Source organism: Anabas testudineus, chromosome 5 (genome assembly GCF_900324465.2).
Source record: "Anabas testudineus chromosome 5, fAnaTes1.2, whole genome shotgun sequence".
NCBI lineage: Eukaryota > Metazoa > Chordata > Actinopteri > Anabantiformes > Anabantidae > Anabas > Anabas testudineus.
In genome coordinates this window covers 9,257,320-9,270,396 of record NC_046614.1, presented here as the reverse complement: position 1 = coordinate 9,270,396, position 13,077 = coordinate 9,257,320, and the positions used below count along the sequence as shown (strand labels likewise).

Below are 13,077 nucleotides of genomic sequence, written 5' to 3'. Positions count from 1 at the left end.
TTCAAATAGCACGGCAAGGGGGGAAAATGAGGCAGAGGAGGAACAAATATAATAGCATATGAGAAGTCCATTTGCTTTACTTGTATTTGGCCTCTGACCAATACTAACACACCAAAAAGGTGACACTGAAAGTAATCAGATTACAGTACTGATTGAATGACTGGACTTGCCTCTGCTGCGCTTACATAGAAAGTACGTGATTAAATAATAAAGTATTATATTTATAATAAAAGTACTGAGAATCCACTTGAGGATTGGAGACTACTACACACTCTGTCCCCTCTCTCACACCAGGCGTCGGGCCGGGGCGCCCTCTATGGGCTGTGTGCGGCACCGCAGCGGTGGAGCGCCTCCTCCCTCCTCTCCCTCCTCTCTCTCTGCTTCCTCCTCCCTCCTCTCCCTCCTCCCTCCTCCCCTGCTCCCTCCCTCTCTCCGCCGGAGCTGCATTCCTCTCTTCTCCTCTCCATTCACACGCAGGGAGCCACCGGAGAGAGAGCACCGCCAGCTCCGCGACCCGAGTGGAAAATGTCTCCAAGTTTGGGAATTTAAAAAAAAAAAAAACCATGGCGAGGATATGAAAGCTGAGGATCACTTGAATCTGTAAGTACCGTGAAAACTCCGGAGCACGGATCCTCTGCCCCCCTCCTCCACCTCCACCTCCACCACACTCAGGTTTTGGTGGAGCCGGTCGAAAAATTCAGGTTTCGTGTTGTTGTGTTTTCCTCTCTGCGCTGCTCCGTGCGGTGTGTGTGTGTGTGTGTGTGTGTGTGTGTGTGTGTGTGTGTGTGTGTGTGTGTGTGTGTGTGTGTGTGTGTGTGTGTGTGTGTGTGTCCACGAGTTTCAACAGCTTCGGGCACCAAACGAACCGGGCGACAGGAGGATTTGAGGATTTTTGTTAGAGAAGCGCAAATCTCCAGTAACTGAGGTGTGTGCTGCTGTGCGGAGCCCCGTCCTTCTCTCTCTGTGTGTGTGTGTGTGTGTGTGTGTGTGTGTGTGTGTGCGCGCGCGTCGGATTGATCCGCACCAAACTGTAAATGCGCGGATATTTTGGAGACCTCTCCCGCTAGAAGCCGACTCCTCTCACCGGGACCTTTCTTCCTGTAGTGTTTTGGCACCGAGCACCTGGTTTCTTGGACACCGTCTGTTAGTTTGCTCCGGTTTTGGTGCAGTGTGACTTCACTTTCTGCTTCTTCGTGTGATTTTGGAGACTGTCAGCCGCAGTAAACACAGACTTGGAGCGGGCGGCTCAGGGCGCGTTTGGCACAGGGATGCCTCCAGCTCCGGCTCCGGCTCCAGCTCCGGCACCAGCTCCCATAATTACAGGTATTCACGGAGCTGTCGCCTGGATAAAGAACCCGGGGAGACTGGAGGAGGCTGCGAGCCTCTCCACGAAACCATCGGCCGCTTGTTCACACTGTCACATGTGAATGTTTCCTGCGCCTGGCTTTCCTAAATGGACCTAAGGGAGGAGTTGTGTGTGTTGGATTTCTCTCGGGGGACGTGGTGCTTGCTTTAAAAATAAAAAAAAAGAAAAGAAATCGATCATCATATTGGCTTTGAAATAATTAGAAAACGTGTGAGTGGTGGTGGTGGAGGAGGAGGAGGAGGAGGGAGCGTTAATCTCTTAACGAGTGAGAGGCAATTTGTGAGCGTTTGTTAGTCGACAGCAATTGAATTCTCCCCTTTTGCTGAGCGTGGATGGAGTGGGGAGCTCTGTCCGTGGGTGTGTTGAGTGCGCATTGGTTGTCAGCTATTAAAATGCTCTCATTGCTCACTTGTGCGTGTTTTTTTTTTTTTCTGTTTTCTTTAATCAAATCCCCGCTAACCAAATCCGCCTGCCCACCCGGTCCACGGAAACACGCGTTAACGAGTCAGTATTAGATGAGCAGCGGCTCAGGCGTCATGTTCACCTCTGTTTGAGGGAGGAAGAGGAGGGAGAGAGTGGAGCCTACGGACAAACAAATCACTGCAATATTAATTTAATGTCTAAGTAGGAATCCCTCACCGTACTGCTGCGTAATGTCGATGGTTAATGTGGTCCTGGTAGCTGCGCACGGCGTGCGTTTGATCGTGCTGGAAGACATTCATGTGTCTAGTGTGTGTGTGTGTGTGTGTGTGTGTGTGATCAGCCTTCATCATAAACGCCATGACCCAGTTTTACCTGGCTTCAGTCAGGGCTTTATGTTAACAGTTCACGTGCTGTGGCCGGTATTCACATGCAAATGATGTGGGATTCAGCGGTGTTTGTTTAAGCAGCTTCAAACGGGCCAACCACAGGCTGACTGACATCCCAGCCACCGTGCAACACAACGAGAGCACCCAACTTACTCAGTCACAACAAGCGCTACCTTCCAGCCAAGGAGTGGCTGAGAGCACCTGTAGTCTGTGGGAAGGATTTAATGGCATCTTTTAATTCAGCTGGTCCACGTTGTAGGTTCCTCATGTGAAACAGTCACAGGCCACAATGATGATCTGTGAGAAACTGTCTCACCTAGTTCATCATCATGTCAGGATCTCACAACTCAATTCCTCTTTCTTTCCTTTTTTTTTTTTTTGACCTTGCATGTCATGTTACATGAAAGTTAGCAACCCAGCCAGAAAATTACAAGCAATTTGCCTCAATCTCCCCCCAAGTACAGATACAGATCTGCCCCACAATAGAGCAGCAGCGTCATGAATTTTGAAAGTCTGCCCCGTCTGCCGCCTCGCAGGGTAAATCTGTGATGTCCAAACTTTGGAATTCAAGCTGACATGTGCACTTTGCACCCCTCTGCTCCTGCCTTTGTGTGGCGTGCCCCCCTGTCGCATACCTCTGTGCTTTTTTTTTTTTTTTTTTTCCGCGAACCGCATATTTCGGGTCTAATTAGATTGTAGATGGATGACAAAGCAGCAGAGCTGTGCTCATGTGCAGTTAAATTGTGACCTGGCACCGTACAAGTGGCTTTAAAGATATTGTTTTATTGCATATGTTGATGAAGGACTAGAAAAAGGAACAAGAGGAGACGATTTGAATTAAATTATTTCACTCTCGTATGGGACTTTCTCAGTTGAAGTGAAAAACTACTTCGCTGGGTCGTTGAAATTGTTTATACATGTGAAGAGACTTTCAGTGCATAACTGTTCTCTTCAGGGTACACACTATACCCTGTGATTCATTGCTTTCATGCAGCAAGCTGATATATTTACTGTGTTCACGCCCGGAGTGTAGTATATGTGAGAGTGAGTGCACTGCAAAATCCAGATCCTTTCTCAGTTTGGTTACTATTTGACATTTTAAACCAGTGTGACAACCTTATCTTTAGGCATTTCCTCTTCCTGGCTTTTCTCTCTGCTGCTGCTGCTCCTCTGCTGTTCGTTCTTCCTCCAGTCTTTATATTTGCTGCTCAGGCTTTCTCTCCCTGTCGTCCTGCTTCCTTCTCCCTCTCTTTCAACGAGGAGCTCACTGTTATCTGCGTCTGCTGTGTGTGCCTCCTTCCATGCCACCTGTCTCCACCTTTTTCTTTCTATCATTTTTCTAACTAGTCTCCCTATCCTCTCTTGCTCTCTCCCCTGCAGTCGGTCTTAGGTTCCCCTAGTTAATCAGTCGTCAGCCAGTTCTCCAGTTAATTTCTGGTAGGCTGACCCTTCTTAACTTGCCACTGGCTATCCATACTATAAGTGAAAGAGGATCCTCCTCCCAAACTGATACAAGGAGTTATGTCAGAGAGTGTCGGGTGTGCCATGGTACAGTATATACTCTCTGTGATTGAGGGCTTCCTTGGCATGGCAGCGCTGTAATACAATATCTGCTTTCATATCATAGCTAGTGGAGATGGGGTGTTTTTATTACATAAGTTTTCATTTCTGTCAGTCTTGCTAAAGAGGTTACCCGTGTTGCTGGCGCTCTGCTTTTAGACTGTTTCATTCGATCTGTCTCTCACTCTCTCTCCCTCTCTCTATCCCCACACACACTTGCTTTTTTTTTTAAAACCACCATTCCTTCTATCCTCGCCTCAATCCCATCCTCTTCTCCTTCCTTTTCCTGTTGTCACCTCTCCATCTCTTTCTGAGCTTTGTCCAATCCTCCCCTTCTCTCCCCGGTATTTGAGTGTATCTCTGGGGTTTGTGTGGCGCCCTGGGGGCGAGGAGCCACACAGCAGCAGCAATATTAAAACGCACTAAAGAGGGACCAGCGGTGGGGCTCTACCCGAAGGCCCTGTTGTATACACACATCTACAGATACACACTCCCGCAGCTCTCATGGTGCTAACACCTCTCCAGCCGACAAGCCTTAATATGAAATAAACTCACTCGCCAATACCTGGCGGGCCTGTCTTGACTGACTGCTCAAATAGGAATGACCTCCATTTGGCCCGAATAAGAAGCAGGGATTGGGAGTCAGTGGGTGGTGTTGAACTGCAAAGTGCTGGTGCATTACAAATCATATCAACGGGTGAGTGTGCAGGTGAGCCAGCAGCATAAACCCTCATCAGTGCCAATCAGAAGTGAAGTAAAGGCAGATTGCACTATCTGCAAACCTCATCACATTTTTACGAAATGTGGAGGCTGCCAGCATTATTTTGGTCCCAGGAAACTGCCTGAATTAGAGCGGGTGCGTGAAGTGAGTGCTAGTGTGGAGAATTTGAAATGAAAGCTCCGTCTGTATTGTTTGATGTCTTGACCTTCTCAAAAAAAAAAAAGACTTCTTGTTGCATCCCTCACCTCAGACGTCGGCAAGTAAATATCACCTCTGTGGTGGCACAGCAGAAATGTCCTTAGCCAGAAAATGTCTCCTTTTTTTTTTCTCTTTAAGGGAAGCAGCCTTAGTTTCTACGTCGTGCTCATCCAAGTGAACTGTCTGTTATGTATAATTAATTTTCTCCTCTCTCCCAGTTTATTTTTATCGCCCACTTTTTAACCATTCCTTCAAAGCACCCCTCCCCCGCTTCCATCCTCCACAGTGCCTGCTGAAAGTGACAGCTGCTCGGGTACGGGGGATGCTTTTTGAAGCAGGCACTAAAAAGGCCACTCACTCAAGACGACTCGGTATAGAAGAATCTCTGCCGTTCTGACGGTATCAAACACATGCCTGTTAATCTGGCTGCAAATTGAAAATAAGCTGCGTTTCCACTGTAGTTTGCGCTGCCTGTTGGGGAACCGAATTTACATGGCCTCCTTTTGTTCAAAGGGTTGTTGATTAGTTTGACTGAAATGTAAAGCAGAGTGACGAGATTGACTTAAGTAGGACACGAAGAAATTCTCTTGTTCGCTGTTTTGCAGGCACTTTGTTTTATTGACATGAGCACTACAATGAAATTATTTCCTTGTAGAGTCAAATTGACAGCCTCTCATAATTTGAGGAATGGGCTCTCATCCAAACCAAAGAACGTTGTCATTGGTGGAGTTTGACCCTCAGTCCCTGGCAGGACACTGCTAAGATTGAGTTACAGTCGGCCTGAAGGATGTGACTGAAGGCCCAGAGACGCAGCATTGACCTCAGTTCCACTTCTGACCTGGTGAAAGAAATCCCACCGCCCCCGCCACTTGTGGGCACAGCCTCAGCATATGAGGTTTCCTCCCTGGCATGCTAATGCTCTTGTCAGCATTCTGTCCATCTCCCCTCCGACACTGAGTCAGACTGGCAGTTTGTGTCCTCAACTGTGGATGTTAAAAAGTGCTTCTCTTGTTGCATTTCCTCTCGTGGAGAACAACTGAGGTTTTTATATCGACCAGGAAGTCGCACTTCCCACAACATAAGACACCTTTACCTTGTCATCTGTATTGTTCTGTGATTTTGGTGCTATGATGTGCAGCTGCAAGTATAGGACAGTGTGTGGTGCTTTTATTATGCTGCTTATTCCTTCACAGTTTCTTTTCTTTTTTGCTGAGTTTCTGTACATTAAGTCCTCTAAAACACAGAGTGTTTGTTGTGACTGCACATGGATCTCAGGTCAGTCTTGCAACTTTGTCACTAACATCAAGTTAATATTGTGATCAAACAGTCACAGATTGCTTCCACATTTAGTTTACCTTGAAGCCAACGGCAGCTGTTATGTAATCATACAGTGTGGGTAAGACTCATTTACATTCTGCTTTAAAATTTAATTTGACAAGACTGGATCATTTATGCTCACTTCATCTTTCTAGTACTAGTAGCAGTTTCTGCTACTAGTTTCAGCTGCGTTCTTCTTAAGGGGACATAATATACTATACATGGTGGATGTACATGTGTTATCCCAACAGTGTTTCAGTTTGTGGGGGCATAAAGAATTTAAAGATGGTCTTCAAATTCTTGAAAATAGGTAAAAATTGAGAATGATGAGTGTTATATATATATGGTGCCACGTTGGGATGTTTCCCATGAGCCAAAAACATAAGATTCCACTGGTTCAGTGGAAATAAGCAGATCTTTAAATGGGTTGCATCTGGCCCAGCCTGTCAGAATCATCGGAGGAGAGTATATGTTGCTGAGGCTGATATAGTCTCAGTTTAGATGAGGGAGCCTACTGGTTGTTTACCGTGCTCACTAGAGTCTGTCTGCCTCTTCAGGCATGTTTGGCTTGTTAATGAGAACCACTGTGTGAGAGAGAGAGAGGAGGCAGCGCACTGTGGGTGTGTGCCTGCGCATGTATTTGCATTGAGATAAGGAGTGCATCGTCAGTGTGCATTTGTTGATGTGTACCCTGTATACAGGAGGATGGTATACAGAAAGAATCTTAATGTGTTTGTCTATATGTGAGCATGGGGGCTTCTGTAATTCCTAGACTGTGGAGAACATAGAACATGGAAGAGTTTACACAGGGAAATAGCCATTTATATTAGTGACTTCTTCATAACCCCCCCCACCAGCACCTCCCACTACCCATCCCTCCCTTCTTTTCGCACACACATGCACACACCCTTCTGGTTTTTGTCGTATTTACCACGGGGAACCTTAAATAATTCAGGCAGTCTGTACTCCCCATCCCTGTAAATAAGACTAATAGAAGGCAGGCCTTTGAAGAGTGCGTCTTGCCCAGGGAAAGCATTGCCATGGGCTACCCTATAAATCAGCTAGCTGCCCGTGTGGCCCCTTTACTGTGGCTGTGTTGGGGGGTAGCCAGCAACAACCACCATGTTAGCGGAAGGAAGGGCAACTTGTTCTGGAGAGGTCAGCATTATAGTGGTGTCATCCCTGAGGCAGTGCTGGCCATTGACACAGTGTGCATATGAATGTGGCACACAAGTTGTATCACTTTCCCTCTCTTCTCCCATAGTTGCATTCTGGCTTTGTGTGTGTGTGTGTGTGTGTGTGTGTGTGTGTGTGTGTGTGTGTGTGTGTGTGGCGACTCCCACATGGACACTCACCCCATGGCTCATAAACCACACGCTGTGATGTCAGCACCTGCATGTGTGTTTACCACATGGAGATATGTGCTCATTTATTCGTTTTATAAACCATTCTTTTATTGCTCTCCTGAGTGCCTGGCATTTTTTAGATGTGGGCTGGTGCTTCTGGCTAGTATGGTGTGTGTATGTGTATGGTGAGGTCCTGTGTAGGCAGACACTAAATGGAAACAAAAAAAAAAAAACAGAATGGGCAGTTAGCCTTCTTAAATCCACTATGCAATCCCACTTCAGCTGCAAAGAGAAGGGTAGATTTTGAGTAGCTTTAGTCCTAAATCACTTTGGAGCACTTTCCAGCCTCTCACCTCCCCATATTTAACTCTCGGTAGCCACTTTTCCACAGCAGGGCCAAGTGGGACCTGTCGGATTTTTGGGCCAGCTCAAAAGTTTTCTAAGCTCTGACTGAAAGAAGTATTCGTTTATTTGAAACTGTAACGGATGACAAATGGTTGCTGTTAGTAATAGATGTCCAGACGTGCCACAGAAATGTTATTTTGAAGAGAACTGGAACATGGAAAATAACGCACACCGGTCAAGCTTTAGAAGTAAGAACAGGGCTACTCACTCTAAAGCCTTAATCACATGTCCTCGTTGGAGAAATTGTTTGGATTCCTGGCATCCATCGTCTTGTGCCAAATTCAACTCGAATGTAGTCTGAAACTCCCCTTACAATAACAATACCTTACACCTCCTCCCTCTCCTATCCTCCTCTTCTTTCCACAGTCTCTTTGTCAGTTCCCTCTTTTGTCCTCTTCTCAAAGGGTTAAAGAGGGAGAAATGATGAGTAGCCCGCCGAGTCTGGCCTTCATTATGTGTTGGCATTGTGCCACTGCATAGCATGTCGACCATAGATACATGTACAAGGGACTTTTCTCTATTCACAAGCGCTACAGTTACCTAGTAATAATACCCTTATCTCCTGCAAATCAATGCAAATGCTTTCTAAAGGTCGTGAGGTCAACACTCACATTTTAGAGGCAGCCAAAAAACCCTCCATCAGATAAAGTTTAAAAGATTTGCGTTTGCATATCATTGCTTCACCACCTTGTAGACATTAATAAACAGCTTTGTGCAAGTTTTGGGATGCTTCAGAAAGACATGCTGTTTTTCTTCTACTCCCTTAGTGGAAACATGCTTGAGGACTGTAAAACCCCTGTTTCCCTCCATTTCTCCCTTACATAGCTTGTTAAGGGGAAAACCACTCTGTCAGGTTGCGCATTACATTGGTGGTTGCTCAGCCTAATTCTCTTACCATTCTTATGACTTGACTTAGATTTTGTTTGCTTGCCTTGTTCCTCACTTGTAAGTCGCTTTGGATAAAAGCGTCTGCTAAATGACTAAATGTAAATGTAAATGTAAATGTTATGATGCTGCCACACAGCAACGATGCAGGTCCTGGGGGTGCTTTTAAGTTGCCTCTCCCTCCATCACCCCCTGCAGAGGAGAGGAAATCAGAGCAGGGGGAATAAGTACTCCAGTTCAGACAATAGTGGACCGCCAAGAAGGGGGTGGGGTGTTGATTGTAACCAGAAAAAATAGAAGAACAGGAGGAGACCTCCAAACTGGAAGGAGGGGTGTGATGTGGGAGGTCAAAGGTTATACTGATCCCTACTTTAAAGGTGGAGTGGGGCTGTAGATGTTTTATTGCCCAGCCCCTCTTGTTGCTTTTTGCCCAGCCAGGGGTGAGCCTCTGAATTACTACTACTGTGTTGCGGGGGGTGGGGCATTAAAGTGGGTGTGAGTGCAAGCTACACATTGCTGTGCCACTATGGCTCTAGTTATGCCCCATGACCTTTAACCCTGGCCTACTCTCCCCCTAACAGGAGCTGTCACACAGGTCAGCGGTGTGCTAGCTCCCACTTGAAGAGAGGAAGGGTAATGAAGAGGGTCTTTATGTGCTGCTCGCAGCTTGTTCCCAACTGTTTTTAAATTTACCCCAGTGAGTCCGCTCTCTCAGCTGGCAGATTTTCTGGAGCGTATAAGGAGCCCAAGCATGTGACAAAGCAGCCAGCAAACATGAAGGAATGCGTCAGCGATACCATTCAGTTCTTGTCGGGCCGCCACATTCCAGATGAAATGGGGTGTGTAACTTGTGACTGGTGTGATGTGCTGATGCGTGGCAGCTGGGAGGAGTTATTTCCTTTCTCTCAAGGCCTCCCTCCCCGCCTCGCCGAGATCCGTGATGTCCTTGATTCCTGTAGCATGTGGAGGAATGTGGGTGTTCTAGTTGATTGGCTTGGCTCTCCATTGTTACCCTAGTGTGACCTCATTTGGCTCTTGAGATCAGCGTGACATGGCCCCTGGTGCACTAGAAGACTCTCTCTGCCTGCCCTCTGACACATGACAGATAGTATTTGTCCAAGTGGCACTTGAGGCAATGTTGACTGCTGAGTGTAGCTCGAAAACAATGGCATAAAACCAATGCTTAATTTTAGAACGGACAAACAGAGCAGAGGAGGTTACAGTTTCCAGCCATAGATACTTACAAGTGGAAATATATTTTAGAATGGATGATGGGTAACTTTCTGTCTTACAGACTACTAACGATTACTACATTTCAGAACCGTCGCCACATGTGCTGTACAGAAAACGTAGCACAAGCTGTTTTTAGCTCATTCAAAAGGCACACCTCATTCTGCCCTCGGCAATCAGTACTGCAGTCAAACTTGGCCACAGCACAGACACATTTTCAAAAGTAGCCCATCTCCCCGTCTGCTTGTAGCTGCATCAACATAAAAGCCTTGAGCGTTTAGATTTGTGAAAGGGCGGGATAAGAGAAATCTGAACAAAATGATGCCAGAGCCTGCACCTCGGCCAGGAACGGCTGAGGGAAAGGAAGACAACAGAGGAGGGAGGGAGGGAACTTGGCAGCACTAGCTAACTCAGAACAGCAAGAAGACAGCTTGCACCAAAGAATAATAATGTTGCTGTAGAGAGAAGCCCCTGTGTGCAAGGCAGGGCGGAGACGTAGGGGAGCATGGGGAAAGGAGGATGACAAAAACTCAGAAAAGCTGAGTCGAACTTTAATTAAGGACTGAACGCAGCACTGGAACAGCTGCTGTTGCTTGAGCCACCCCGCCACACCAGCTTTACGGCTTTTTTATTTAGAAGCGCAACAGATGTTGCGAGGGGGTGGCGATTTTTATCGGACGAGAAGTTTGGTTTCAGGGACGTGGAGGAAACTTAACTCTCCCACTCTTTAGACTGCTGATTTCACAGGATTTAGTGTGTAGTGTAGTTCTGCTGGTCACAGCAATGATGATTGTGACCATGTGATGTCTTGTTAGTCTAGCTACTCTATGTTACAGTATAGGACAAACTCTCTGTTGTGAGAAGTGCTACTGAACAATTCATTGACCACCTGCATGATTCAAGGAAAGCTGTTGAAGCTGCTTTCTGTTCTCCCACTACAAGCCTCTCAGTATATTAATGTCTCTAAATCCTAGGCTTTCTGTATTTGTATTCAGTGCTCTAAATAATGCTGCTTGCCACAGGACTGGACCAAATCTGTTGTGTATTAATCGTCTCTTACGGACTAAATTTAAATACGTTATCGTAGTCCGTTGTAATGAAACAGAATAGTTACAACCAGTGATATCCGGCCAGACGTTAACGAATTGATCAGCTCACAGTCTAGTCCAGAAGTCGACCTTCAGGCCAAACTAATTAGGACAAACATCAGAAGTGAGTCAACAGAACACTTTCTTTACAATTTGCATTATCAAGCCAAATGTGGCGCTCTATTGTCAGAGAGATCTAGCGGTCATGTCCGCACATGGTTCAGAGTGTTCACAGCATGTGTCGCACTTTGAGGTGCTAATCACACCAGCTTGTTGCTGCCTTCTCCTCTGATCCAGGTGTCTGTCATCGACGTGGAGGGGTCCCCCATTTGGTTGCAGCTCGCTCACCTTCCGTATCAGTTTGTTTGTCACTCTCCTCTCCTTTTCCCATTCTGTCACTCTCCTATGGAGGATGTGATGAAAATGGCTGTTTAATCATGCAGAGAGGTCAACCAATCAAAGGGCCCGGGCCGAGTGATTTAAGGGTCTATTCAGAGCACAGCTGGAGGGAAAGGGAAAGGGAGGGTGACAGGGGAAAGGGAGGGTGACAGGGGAAAGGGGGGGAGGGAGAGAGAGAGAGAGAGAGAGGTTGGGGTTTGATTGCTGTGCAGTGCAGGTGACCTCTCATCCACTTACCTCTGGTCTCGTTTAACTGATAATTGTCCCTGATAGATTGATGCACGGGCAGTGAGATGAATGGATGGAGCAGATAGAGGGCGAATAGACAGAAAGACAGTGGCATTAGCGAGCCATCCGCCCGCTGATGAGGTACGTACACACATTACAAACTCACACAGCCTCATCAACAGCAGTATAGACCCACTTCTTCCTCCCATTAACTTTGGCGAGCCGCTTCCACTAGAACGACCACGCTGTGTCTCTCTCTCTCTCTCTCTCACACACACACACACACACACACACACACAGAGAGAAATGCCGTCTGCAGACAAGGGAGCTCTCACCTGAATGTCAATGGGTGGAAATGACAGATGGTTGGGAGGAGCAGAGGAAGTAAAGAGAGACAGAAATGTGATTGTGTTTTGTCCTTAAATCCTGGCACATGCATCAAGTCCCCGAGGTTGGTATGCAAGCTTGGTATGTGATTGTGGCATATAGTAAATACTTTATCTGTGTTCCACTTTTTATACTAAACATGAAGGTAAAATCCCTTGTAAATGTCATTCACAGAACTCCCAGGCCCTCTTTATGCTCACTAGAGTTTTACCAGATCTTGTATAATTCTGTGCTCTTAAAAGGATTATCACGTTCGAGTGTCACTTAAGTGGTTGCACCAGTGTTTTTACTGTCGAGCGTTGACACAACAGTGCAGACCCAAAGATTTCTTTATGTGGCTGTGGAACATTAATGCCACAGGTTTTGCATCTCTGGAAGTATCATGACTGGCATTCAGGGCTGAGGGCACTTACGTGAGGGTGTTATCTGCTGTACTAGTAGAAGTGGACTGAAGTAACTGTGCAGTTGCACTAGTTGAGTACCAAAGATGACTAATCTGTATATGAGCAGCATCTTTATCCAGGAGTCGATAACGCACATTGAACTCATACAGACCTACTGAACCGCCTTGTTTATTTGTCTCACACCTGTAGCAGTGAATCTGCTTTCTTTCTGTGAAACGTCTCTGCAGAGAGCACTCACACGTGATGCAATGGTCCCTCATGAGTTTAGCTTTTGTTGATTTCATGTCTAAATCTCTTGTTATCGCAAGTTGTTTTGTTGTGAGCAGAACTTGAAGAACCGTCCCCGTGTCCCTGCAGCTCGTGTCAATCTACATGGAAATATACTGTTACCTTTTGCATGTCTGGGCTGGAAATGTTTTTCACACTAGCATTGAAGGGAAAGATTGAAGGGAACTTCTCCCATTCCTGACAGGGGTATTGCCTGATCAACTTTATTATGTCAAGAGTATTGACTTCAGCTCCTGCTCACACATCACCCTGACATGGCAATTTTTCTAAAGGTTTCTGGGTGAGGGTACATGAGGGAAATGGACGTCAGTCATTGCTGTCCTGTGTCTCTCTTTAAACTGTCTGTTTTCCTCTTCCTTGTCTTCTCGTTGCTTTTTTAAATTCTTTGTGACCTTCTCCCAGCAAGCAGAGCATTAGCTCTTGGTCAGGAGCCTCTCTTTAACTTT

At 46.4% G+C, this 13,077-nt stretch overlaps 1 protein-coding gene across 4 annotated transcripts in view; it reads left to right on the top strand.

The window, feature by feature from the left end:
* Window positions 1-456: 456 nt before the first annotated feature.
* LOC113154282 (plexin-A1) overlaps window positions 457-13,077 on the top strand; it is a 163,001-nt gene continuing 150,380 nt past the window's right edge. For all 4 annotated transcript variants that reach the window (XM_026348383.1, XM_026348381.1, XM_026348382.1 and 1 more), the window contains exon 1: window positions 457-600. The gene's annotated coding sequence lies outside the window, so the exon portion shown is untranslated. The remainder of the gene's footprint in view (window positions 601-13,077) is intronic.